This window comes from Gallus gallus, chromosome 9 (assembly GCF_016699485.2).
Source record: "Gallus gallus isolate bGalGal1 chromosome 9, bGalGal1.mat.broiler.GRCg7b, whole genome shotgun sequence".
Lineage (NCBI taxonomy): Eukaryota > Metazoa > Chordata > Aves > Galliformes > Phasianidae > Gallus > Gallus gallus.
In genome coordinates this window covers 11,385,759-11,399,086 of record NC_052540.1, presented here as the reverse complement: position 1 = coordinate 11,399,086, position 13,328 = coordinate 11,385,759, and the positions used below count along the sequence as shown (strand labels likewise).

The window sequence follows — 13,328 nt, the reverse complement described above, 5'->3', positions numbered from 1 at the left end:
TGCTGGACCACTTCCAGTAGACCAATGGCTTTGGACTGTTTCTGATTACTGTTTTCATATCAGTATCTCGCGATCGAATGGTGAATACGATCAGGGCTGTTTCCTCTGTTACTTCATCTATATTTGTGAATCACAAACGGTCTCAAACCATAAGTGTTCTTGCAAAGACAAACCCAGTGTTGCCAATCTAGGAATATTGAACATTTTTGCCATTTAAGGTTTGGTTTTTCTAAAGTTAAATTGGTCTCAAGTTGTGATCTGGAGTTGCCCAGATTTTTACTGCCTATCTGTATCCGTGTGGCCTTTACAGATAACCAAAATAGTTATTTATGCCTATACAAATAGAACTCATAAAAATATCTGTTTGTGAAATCAGACCTTTTTATAAGTGAAATAATACGTTTTTCTCATCAAGTAATAATTTACTGGAGTGAGACAGATATACAGGGAGAAAGCTCTGGAATCAGAAAGGAAATGACAGCAGAAGGTTTAGTTGGATAGTTTTTTAACTTTACAAAAGACTACTGACATAGATGGACAGGAAAGGTTTGTGAGAAAGGCAGAAAAGAGCTAATGAGAACTGGTATCAAAGGAATAGACTCAGTGATACCTTGGTGTTTGCAGAAGAATGCTTTGGTACTCTGCTGAAGACAATTGCCTCTTAAACCCCCCAGTGCAGATGGGCCAAGGGAGACAGCTGCTTCTTATCACAGAGAATAAAAATCCCATGAGACAACTGTGCTATTACTTACATCCTGGTACCCCCTGGGCTCATTTCAACTAAGTAGTGGTATATGAGAACAGAGAAGAGTCCAATGTTTAAATAGAGCTTTTGCCTTTTATTTTGCTGTGTGGGCTATAAATGGATGTCTTTGACTTTTCTGCAACTTGTTCCATGTGGGAGAGAACCATGGCTGAACAGAATTTTATTTTTTCTGTGAAGAAAATGATCAGGAAAGTTGAACGTAATGATTTCATGCCGTGACTATAATGCAAACACATACTTAACCATCATTGTCTCCTCTTCATATAATAACTGAAAACATCTGTATTATGCATTGAAACATTACACGCTGCATTACAATTAGAAATGTGCTGAAGTGTTGGATTGGGTGCTTATTTATGGGCCATGAAAAGTAAGACTTTCTGCGCTTCTCATGTACAGCTAAATAGCCATAGGTAGTGTACTGAAAATTTTGGAACCCAGCAGTCACTGTGGGAATGACTTCATTATTCACCGAAGGAGGTTTTTCCAGCAGAGCTGAGTTGCTGACAAACAATAATAAACATTACTGAAAGTTGAAAACAAGAACTTAGGCATGTTGATTTTGACTATAAAAATTGCTCGCAGGGCATGGGGGCAAGGCGGTCTCAGAACGACAAGGTACCACAGCAGAGGGATCCCCATTAGAGCTGTGTTCACATATTGTCTACTGACACTAAAGCATTCTGACAGGCTCAGCAAACAAGCAGCTCCTCCTAGCCATAAATGTCTTTACCTGTTGCCAGAAGTAGTCTAGAAACAACAATGTATTTTTAATAAGCACACAAATGTCTTGATGATGAAATACACTCAGGTGGGGACATAGCAAATGTCTTGTCGGTGTGGCTTCTGAGAGCTTTTGTAGTACAGACGGTATCATTATGGTTTTTTTTCTGAAACACTTAACAGTTCATAATGGCGCAATATGATTCAAGATCAGAACATAAAATATCTGCTTTGTCTGAGTAATATTTTGCTGTGAAGCAATATGAGCTTCATAGAGCTCAGCCTACAGCTAATTAATTTCTAAATAGCTACTAATTTTTCTTTAATCATAGCAAGTAGACAATGCTCAGTTAAGGTTTCTCTGGAGTTTTCTTCTTTTTCTCTCAACTCACTCTGGCTGTAAGTTTAAAATCCAGGAAGCGTGTAGTCTTGGCTGGTGCTTGTGATGGTTATATTCACAAAGGACACAGACAAAGAGTTTGTAAAGCCAGTTTTGTGGCGAGCAGCAGAATGCATGCAACCTATGCCAACTGAGAATTTAGGCTCTGATCACTTCATGATCCCTCCTGGTTTATTCAGATGAAATAATAAATTTTAGCAATCAATAGTTGCACTAAATGTAATTTAGTATGATTCTTTGTCATAGGTTTACAGAAGCACAAGTAATTTGAATGGTTTATGTTTCTGCTGGGCTTCATGTATGCTACTTATTTGCTACCATAGGCTAGAGTGTGTTCAGCTCTGCCAGAAATTGTTGGTTGACTTTCAAAATGGATTCAGATTTCTCCCAGAGAGGTCGACAGATACGCAGGATTTCTGTTAGTGCTCAAATTAAACATGCGTCATTTGCACTGATTTTCCACATGATTATCTCAAATATCCATGGAAAGACACAGTTATCAATCAGGACACTGAAGGATTCACGTCTGTACAATAGAGAAAGCTGAAGACAGAGGAGTAAGCTCATCCTTCTTTGCTTTCCAAGTGTTTACTGAGATACACAGTTACGATAGCAAGCTAAGTATAACTGTGAACTAGGGCTGATTGTATCTTACAGTGAGGACACCAAAAGGGCTTTCAGCCCTATTGCTAGTTTTATTTGATCACCATAGAGGAAAGGAACTTTTAAAACAGAGAAATTCAGATCAGATGGATGAAGTTAAAATAGCGGTTTGAAAAACATCTTGGTTCAAACTGTGTTCTAGCTGGCTTATGCAGAGGTTGTATGGTTTGGTCTGGAAGCTTACTTTATAGCAGATATATTGTTAGTGGAAGCTCTGTGTCTGGCCAGTCCTTCCTGTGGTGGCTTAAAAGGTTTGCAGGGGTGGTTGTGGAAGGTGAGAAAATGATGCATACTCTTTTCCTTAAAAATGATGCAGAGTGATGATTTCATCTGCTCTTTTTTTTTTTCTGTCCATACCTGAATGAGATCCAACATCTTCCGGAGACAAGCAGTTTCTCCAAAGGTACTTCCTTTCCTTGTAGATGTCTACCTAAATTCTTCTCCAGACAAAAAAGGTAGATGTCCTTTTTGGGACTGTTGTTATCCCTTACAAAACTTTTCTTCCATTACTGCGAAGATCCAAGATGTTATTTACCCCTTCATAATATTATCATACAAAATAAAAAATTAAACTCCAATCACGTACATACAATCCATTATACTTACAGGAATCAGACTATACACAATCCATAGCTTAATTGGTGGCCATGTTATCTAGTATACATCAATTTATTTTATAAAATAAAACCACACTGCTCCAAAATTCCCTGCTCCTGTGGGCTAGAATAGCTCAGTAGAACTCAACAGACCTACGTCAGTTTATTCCAGCAGGGAATTGAACTTTAATATTCCAAAGAGCACTATGGCATATGATTCACTTTGGTTCACATTTTTTCCCAAGCTTTTATGTCAAATAATTTTATTTTTAGTTCAGAAGAAGAGAAACATATCATGTAAGTATAGACATTCCCAGAATGTAGATTTTAGATTCAAAAAGGAGTCGTCTTCATAAAAGTAAAACACAAAACAAACATCCTCAACAGATAAAACAGAAAGGCAATTGCAGTACATGATCCAGCATTATATTGTATGCTCTTCTGTTGTTGCAGCTGTTCTATATCTTCAGCTACTGCTGATGGACCAGAATGAAATAGAAATTGATGGCCAGATTCCAGTTATTCTATGTTACCGTCACATTTTAGGACACAAAAGAAAAATAATTCTGAAGAAAGTAAAGTCTAAGAATTTAAGATAGTTTTTTATATAGAAGACTTTTATCACTCTAAACTTGCTCAGTTTAGTGTTGAGTTGAAGAGTCTCTTATTTGGGAAGTCTTTATGTAAAACTTTAACTGATCCAGTGAATTTAGGTTTTACAGAAACAAACAATTAGCAAAGATTAAAGAACTGCTCATCAAAGTTTTCTTGGGTGAGATGTTAGAAATTCCATCAAAGAATATGACCTACAGGTTAGTACACACAAAATATTCCTGAAATGGCAGGCAATGCTGACAGAGGTTTTAAGGAAGTTTTCAAGACCATAACATTACTTCAGTACTTAATAGTGATGCAGCTAATGATCCCGAAATGAACAAGTGTTGATTGTAGAAGTAGATGGTAGAAACATGCATGTTCATAAAAGAAAAATCCATGTAATGCCAGGACCAAACAGACCAAATACACTTTACAAATAAATGCATGATTTTCTCTCTTTATCTCAACATGAAGGTTCAATTATAGTTTTGTTTTAGCTTTATACAAAAAGCTCATTTTTAAAAAGAAAGTTATTTTTTGGGGAAAAAAAGAGAAAATGTGAAAGTTGTGGACATTTAAATGGTTGGATACAAATTTGTAGTTAATTATTGTTATCCTGTTCATAACTAATTTTGTAATTCTTAGAAGTTCAGGATAAATTTAACTTTTTTTTTTGTTATTATGAAAATACACACACATTGTCACTGATAATGAATAAGAAATGTACTTTTTATTTCTGCAAATACATTCAATCTTTTCAATTCTCATCTTTCTTTTTACCTTGACTAATTTTTCAGGAACTGTGCATAGCAGAAAGGGAAAAAAAAAAAGAAAAAAATTATACTGTTACCATGGTCAGCATTTCATTATGCTGGTCAGATACCGGTGCTGGGTATCATGAAAAACAGCAAACCATAGTTTCTTTGAAGTCTAGTAAATAGAAAAATAGCATTGAAGGCTTAGAATGCACCAGCTGTAAATATACTTCATACCCGCAGGCAATTACTGTACTGTCAGTGTGGCAGTATAACTTTCTGTATTATTTAATAACTTTCTGAAAACCTAATTTGAAGGGTCTTTTTATGATCGGAAAGGGAGAGGAAGAAGATTAGGGTAAGACTTAACTTCATTCAACAGTGATGGCTGTAACTTTCAATATCTATAAATATCTAGATAGGTGTCTTTCTCCTTTACACACGTACAAAGCTAATGCACACCACATCACAATGATCACAGTACTGAACTCTAGCCCATTAGGATAATAATTTGATCTCTAGCATGCCCTCATTATAAACCACCATAATAAGTGTTCCTCTAACAGGAAACTACTATACCTTATTTCCCATCTGATTTGAAACTCTCTAAGAATGCTTTAAGAATGCTGATTAATCTATTGCATATAATACAAATTCTATGATTCTGTGAAATTGTAATACAAAGTCCCCAAACTAGTGCTAACTTTATAATGATGGTTAATACTAAGAAAATCATGTTAACTCCAGTGAGGTAGAAGGGTGTAGAAGGAATAAATAAGTATATCCGATCTGTATTGTTATCTACTAGAGATTACTTAAGTATCTACGATCACTATTACTCTTATTATCGTAAATGTGAATTGCAAAATCATGGACATAATAACAGAACAGGAGGAAAGCAGAAAGACACAGAAATGTTCATGGTAATGAAAAGGGGAAACTTCAAAACAGAGATAGGGTGCAGAAGGATGAAACACAGCACAGAAACCCAATGTCTCCTCTTCCTGGCAAGACTTACGTAGTTATATTCAGGAATCATTTTTTCCCTAAGATAAGTATGGAGAGACCAACAGAAAACAAGCCCTGAGAAAAACTAAATGTAAGATGTGATGATGAAGGCTGCAAAATTCCCTCAGTCACAACTTATTCTGTCAAAAGTTTCTTTATTCATATTATTAATGAAATGATCTGAGAAGCAAAAGGATGCTCCAGAAGATGTTGAGGGTGGTTAATCTACCTCCTATTAGCCTGTGCTTGAGAACTGGTTGGGAAAAGATAATGAATATGAGAAACAAACAAACAAACAAAAGAACCAAACAACAAGAAAAAAACAAGACATGAACTGGGATTGAACTAAGCAAAACAGCAAATCTCAGTATTTATTATCCTTCTCAACTATTTCTTTTATGTAAGTGACTGGTCTTAGAGAATGTATATTGTACCTGCTCAGAATATGATGTAGAATATTGATGCTACCTTTACACATCAGAGTCTGCTGTGAAGCGAAATGTGGTGAATGTGGTGTTATGAGTCTCAGAAAGCCAGAAAACTACCATCAAGGGAGATGAAATAAATTCCCAAGAGCCATTTTCCCTAGCTTTCCATCTTATTTCTTATAATAGTGCAGGTTGACATGAACCCAAATGAACAGCTCTGGCGCGAAGCCACGTTTTGGAGAAAAGCCTGATAGTTGGAGGCACGCTAAAAAGTCTCTGGGCATGGTTCCATGTTCTGTCAGACCAGTGCTCGGATGGATGGAGGGATAGGTCTCCCAAGGCTGGTTGCACATTCTTGAATCAGTGCTGCGTAGTCCTCATGCGTACAACTTTAATTTACAGTATTGACATAAGACCTTGCAATGACCTCATGGCTGTAAATACCAGCCATAGGAGTCCCTCTATCATAGTTTTCCAAATCAGTGTGGCAACCTCTTTCCCTCTTAACATCAGAGACAAGGGACAGATTGACAGCTGACTGCTTCTACACAGAAGAAATCCCCAGCTGGTGTTAGCCTTTGCTATGTTGGTCAGAGTCAATCATATGGTGAAAAACAGCCACAGCAAAGCAAAGGATTTGCTCCTTTGTACTATACAAAAGGCTCTTGTCCAATCATATATTTATTTCTGTATCCGTTATACTACCATTAAGCATTTGTATGCATGTGCAAAAAAAAAAAAAAGGAAGGTATATATTCCAAAGAAATAAATATTAACAGTGTTAGCAAGATTAATCCATCCCACCCTCCTCCCCCTTCTAGCTTTAACTGAGGATAAAGCCATTTTATACATTCTCTCCTATCCTGAGCATGAAAAAGTAAATGCTGTATTACCCCAACTTAGGTAACCCTTAGGATAATTTTTTAAGCAGCAGGAAACTAGGCTATCTGGCTGGGTAGATAATGATATCAGCTGCTTCCTTCCAAAACAACAGGTGCTTTGGCATAAAAATGTATATCATCATACTGAGATGATGACATCAGTTCATACTTCAGCTTAATTATAAACTACCTCCATTAATCCTCAAATAATTAAACATTTTGTGTATGTTGCAAGGTGAGATATAAAAGCAAAAGGTGTCTAGCTGTTCATCACAGGGTTAAAATGATAGTTTCTATATTACTTATACTTGTTCTGCCTATTTAAATGCAAACTTCAAGCTGATTTTAAGTATTAGTTTATACATTATTGTTCTGTCTAAAAGACCAGTAAAAATATGTACTGCTAAAATTCAGTGAAAAATTACAGAATGTATTAAGATACATAGATTGAAATAACATGGAGTATATATGTGCATAAATATCATGCACAAATAAGAAAGATGTGCGGGATTGGGCTTTGTATGCACAAGAATAATTGGGAAAGAGGTCGTGGTTCATGGCCTCACAGAGGAGTAAACATTGCAATATTCCCTGTTTGCAGATTTTGTGCAAGATTTTAGTTTCATTCTCGTAAGGAGTAAATCTGAATAAAATAAACTCTGGGTACATAAGCACCATTTGTTGAAATACACTGAGTAACCACTGTAGAAAAGAAATATTAATGAAACAATATAGTATCAGAATTCAATTTAATTCCTTTTCTAAATAGTTTAGTTTATACAGTAGGCAGTCACTTGAAACCTGTACATCTCTCCGAATATACTTAGATTGTTAGCACATTGTGTGCACGCTTTTATCACTTTCTCAAAAGTGAACAATAGATTGTACATTTTATCATTTGATACAAAAATGAGTAGATAGAATTGAGTGAGAATTAGTTGAATTGCTATGCTAAAAGAGCAGAGAAACAAAGCACATAAAAGATTATGCTCTTCTGCCTTTAAAATATAGCACTGACCTTCTTTAAAACAGATGCTGTCTTCAGAAGCCAGATGTGTCTCCAAGCAAATTAGTTATAAGAAATACATCCAAGGACATAGCCATTTAAGAATCAATAAATTATGCATTTGTCATTTGTTATTGTGTGAGGCTTATGCTGACATCTTTGACATGAATGAAAGAGTCTCTGTCCACAGTAATAGCATTAAGAATTTAACAGAGGTGATTTTATACAAAAAGGGAAGCAGTTTGAAGAAATTACTGTTTGTCACCATGTACATATACACACCTTAATTATTCATTGCATGCCCACTTACCAGCCTACTTCATGTTATGTAAGTTGTGCTAGATTGAAAAGTTAGAGCTCTGGCACATGTCCTGCTATTTCTATTCACTTGAACCTGAAAAAAAGAGAGTTAGTGTAACAATGTTTTTTTTTTCTCAGACAACCAAATCCAGAAAGTTTTGTTTAATGCTGGTGCTTTGTGAAAAATTCCTACGTGAAGAGTTTTATTTTCTAAAAGCAAAAGCCGTCGTGGAAATTTTTTGTGGGTTTAGTTGAAACATTTGGATGACCATATGGAACTCTTAGTGGTGCCATGGGACCATGCAGCTATGAAATCTGATCACTATCTCCCTAGTGACAGCTGGAGCCTTTACACCATCAGAAAATTTTCAGACTTCTAATTTGTCATAACTACCTCCTGTGGAAAGAAAATATGTTATGTAGTTACATACAAGAATCTGAGGCTGCAGAACTACGCATATCGGCTTCTTTTCCTTTTAGATTTCAAGCTGCAAATTAATTCCTTGACTGCATCTTATGACTCACTGATGCAAGAAAAAACATGCACACAAAAAGAATACAAAAAACATATGGGATCTTGTGAAAACAAGGTTAGCTCTTTATTGCTGTGGAGAACTGGTTATTTTGAAAAACCTACTTACATAACCAATGTCAAACCATGAAGTTCAAAGTTTCCTTGTATTTGAGCCTTTTCCTTAGTTGTTCCCTCTCCATTGTTGAATTATGACAATGAACAAACAAAAAGATTTCAAACTGAAGGGTAACTTGGCAATGGTTTCCATTATTTCTTACTTTTTAACATGTGCATTCTTTCATCACCACACTAAGTCTAAGGGGAACAAAATTCAATCATGTTTTATTAGATGAACTCAAGGGAGGAGGGGATGAGAGCTCCCTGCCCACAGCAAACACATGCCATGACTGTGGAGAAGCTCTTGGCTGTTACCAGAAAACAAGAATCTTTTTGGCACTCAGAAATATAGGCATCCTCCAGGCAGTCGCTTTTCAAAATAATGGGCAATGTGCATTAATACCTCTATATACATCTGTGTTAGGAGAGGTAACCTAGCAGAGCTGGGGGTCATGTCCTCATATTTATCTGCAGTGAAATCTTGGCCAGGTTTCTGAGTCTTCCATGGCATTTTCAGAAGTTTGTGAAATGTAAATCAGTGACTGTGAGTAGAAAAAAATGTGAACATATTTGTTATTTGCTTTTATATAGCCACTCTGTTATTCTGCTTAGCCAGACATCTGAAACGTTACTTTATGCTTTGGGCATGGATGCCACTGCTGTTGATTCACATTTTTGATGTGTGCAGCCAAGAAGTTGAGTACAGCGTGATCTTGTCAACAAAGAAGTGACTCCTGGGTTAAGGATCCCAAATGTACCAACGCTGCTCTTGATAATTGAGCTTATGCTACAAGTCAATATTTCACGTGGTTATATGGCCTCAGTGTGTGTAAAAGGTAGATCATTGGGTATGTTGGAGATTGTATGGTTTATTGTACAAGTAAGAGTAAAATATGTGGATAAAGGCCACTGTCTTGTACAACATAGCGTACAGGAGGTCGGATTAGGTTATCACATCAATTTCTTCTTATTTTACCATTTAGAACACTAGAACAAAATTACTTTTCTATTTAACAAGCTAAAAAGGCACTTATGCTAAGAAGGATCAAACTGAATCTTTCTTCCAAGTCTTATAAACATCAGTCTTCACTGACATATCTGACAATTTGGGTCACTATACAGGAAACCTAGAATTGCAGATCAGAGATAATGTAGAGAAATGTTGATATTCCCTATGTTCATTGATGGCAGTCAAAAAGCAAAACTAGGGTAGATCCTAGTGAAATCCAGACTCGTTTACTATACAAGAGAACTCAAACAAGGGAGAATGTGCAGCCCATGTGACAAAAAAGTCAACACTAGAGAAAATGCACTTTTTTTTTTCCCCAGTATGAATAGTATAAGACATTGTTAGAAAGATATTTGCTTACATTACCAGAAATGATAAAAGACTTTCCATTAAAAAACAATGAGGAAAAACTGTGCATAACCCTAGGAGAAAGGAAAGAGACGGCAGGGATAGCATCATGCTATGTAACAACCTGCCACCAACTCAGAAATGGACAATAATGACAAATGGACACAGGGGATAAAACCCCAAACGCACTGCGAAACGTTGGGCAGATGCATGCTATGTTGTATCTGTTGCTGACAGTTACCCAAGGTTTCTCTTTTCTTACACATTGACAACATTTGTACAGCCTGGCATGGCAATAAAATATTTTGATTTGAAGCTGAGCACTGTCATTGTTTTCTTCTTCCTTATGAAACAAACCATGACATGTAGATAGACTTCAAAGCTCATATTTCATTGTATTTGTCCCTCTGTATCATGTTGCTGCAAATCTTCCTTTTAGCACCAGTACCATTCACAGCCACTCTGCAGCCCAATGCATATAATTTATGCCATCTTTTAAAGAATACAAAGTAACAAGGGGAAAGGTTTGGTAAAAAGAAGGAAATGGAACAGAACATATATATACGCTTGGATCTGAGCATTTCTAATTTCCATAACTGTAGTTATTGCTAAATATCTGGTAGATTTAATCAAATTATTATTTGAAGGGATCTCAGGTCCAAACTGAGCTTAACTTGGGGTTTGAAACACAGCTGTTATGTTCTCCTCGAGTCCCTGGGTGTTAGTCACACAACAGATTTGCTTTAGCTGGCTAATTATTCATGGTGTACTCTTCTTGTTCAGCTACCCAGGGTGTCATGCAGCAGCACCTCCAGGGCTGAGCCTACAGGAAGAAGCTTCAAGCTGAAATCCTCTGGGGTTTGTTTTGACTTCTTTTGTTTCAGATGAATCCCTTACCCCACGTACCTGGATGGCATTCATAGAGCGGTTCCTTCTGGGTACATAAAGGAATGAATTACTCCATGAAAAAGCACTGTTGTCTCCCTTTTGGTTTGTGCCATCTCCTGACAGACTCTGTCCTAAGTAGAGAGAGAGATAATACATTTTTTTAAACCAAATCATGTGCTTATTTTTCGTTGCAAACAAAGATCAGATAAGAGCTCAAGACCATTTATTTTACCATGCTGAGTACCTTTTTATCCTTGGCATTCTACATTTTCACAATTGTGATTTTTGTTGCATTTTTAAAATGTTTGGTAGGATATTTAGCTTAGCTTTTTGCATGTATACATCCTCAGAGCCAGATATTAAGGTACTGCGACCTGGTGCTGTGTCTCCATTTGGTCAGTTTATCGAAGCTGAGGATTTGGTGTTTGTCTCTTTATCCAAACCAGTTTCATTAGGATTTAAAAAACTGCTGGACTCCAGTTTGCTGATGATATCTCCAACAACAGACAGACCAAAGTTTAAAATAAAACCCTGTGTAAATGCTATAGAATAGGAGTCATTGAAGAGCGTCATAGTGATGTTAGCAGAACTGGTACATCTGCTTTTAAGAAATCATTTCCTTAATCCTAAACTGTCTCTAGTCAATAGACCTACATGATTTACAGCATCTGTGTGTGTTTCCTGTTATGTCACTTTTTCTTTAAGTATCAGTCTAACTGCTAAAAAGCACAAAGCTGGACCAAGTTCCTTTTTTTCTTGATCATTGCTAAGAAGGAGAAACTTTTCAAATCAGAACCATTTGTATAACAACAGACTGTGTTAAATTTTGTAGTTACAGAGAGACTGAGTGAGCTTAATTACATTGAGCAAAACATTCCTGGAAAAATAGTTAAAATCTATGAGATCTATTCTGGTGAAATTCTTGGTGCACTCAGCAAACCAAATGAAAACTCATAATTTTGTTTAATTAATGCTGAGTCTCATAATGATTGGACTTAGCTCTCTAATTACCATTGGTAGTGGCTCTTCAAATTTTGATTAGTGAAGAGGTGAATCACTATCTTTGATGTGGTGAGGTAGCTTCTGCTGCAAATTAAAGCCCAGTAGTGAGGCTATGGATTAATTGTGGCTATGCTGAGCAATTAGGACAGTCTACCTCTCCCTGTCTTCTGTCTGAAGTTTATTGCCTGTGGTAAAGGTCATAGAAATCAAACCTGTATTGTACCATTTTGGGATGAGACCTGTATATATTTAAATGTACAGTTTGGGGGAAAATCTTTAGTCATTCTAATTCAAAACACGTCAGATGTCGTTTTCTTTATCATCAGAAGGAGCAAGTACCAGAAAGCAATCTGCTGCTGGGGAGGGGATGGGAAGGCTCCTTGGGCCACACAGCAAAGAGCAGCATCCATCTGGAGAGCAGTTGCTGGGGGCTGCCATGGGGTGATGTTAGTTTAGACTGACTTTTTATTCCTGCAAATGTGTAAAGCTGTTTGATAGGAAGTTGACCGATGACTTCCAGAAATGGCTCTCCCTGCAGCGGTCGCTCCAGGACTCGCTGAGAGCTTCAGGGACGGGGAGACCTGGTTCCCCCTCCAGACATGGTCCTGCACTTGGGGGTGCTTGGTAAAGGGTTAGTCTCCTTTAGATATGAATCTGAACCAAAGCATGAGAAATACACTGCTATACTCTGAGATTTCAGTAACTTTTTCTCATTGTGAGTGAAGCTTTTCTATCCAAGGCAGTGCCTGAGTATTGTAGCTTGCTCCTTTTGTGTCATATTCTCTGTGCATTATGATATCACGTACTGGATAAGGAATCTGGAATGATGGAAAAAAAAGCGAATTCTAAAAGATTTATTATTACTATAACTTTCTCTTCCTCTAATATGGTTATGAAGGAAAACATGATTTTAAAAGTTTGTAATGCCTTAATATTTTGAATATTCTACCATTGTCTGCTCCTTATGTGCTTCTCAGATGTCATCTGCTGCCTGAATTTAGGGTTTGGGATTGTGTTTTTTCATTTTTTTCTTTTTACTTTTATCCTATTTATTCAGCCTTATCAATTCTGATTTAGTTTTTCTCTGTGTCCTTTGCTCCTACCCTGCGACTTACTGCCATTCGTGCCCTGATTTGTTAGTGGGAGCATGAGAAAATAGTTTCTACTGAAGCTGCTAAATATGTCTCATTTATTCAGCTGGTGGGAGAGAGAGAAGAAGGAATGAGGCTCAGTAAAGTAGCCTTTGTAACCACAAGATTGTTTGCACTTTACTGCCAGAACATGCTGAGTCTTGAAGCCTTTGTATGATTTTTATAAGTAGAGAGGC

The 13,328-nt window shown here is 36.8% G+C and overlaps 1 long non-coding RNA gene across 1 annotated transcript; it reads right to left on the bottom strand.

Annotated features, from left to right (window-relative positions):
* Positions 1 to 10,793: 10,793 nt before the first annotated feature.
* Positions 10,794 to 12,772, bottom strand: LOC121111541. The gene is made up of 3 exons (XR_005862107.1): positions 12,341 to 12,772; positions 11,018 to 11,130; positions 10,794 to 10,934 (listed from the first exon to the last, which is right to left on the bottom strand). It is a non-coding gene; the product is annotated as an uncharacterized LOC121111541 (long non-coding RNA).
* Positions 12,773 to 13,328: the final 556 nt, after the last annotated feature.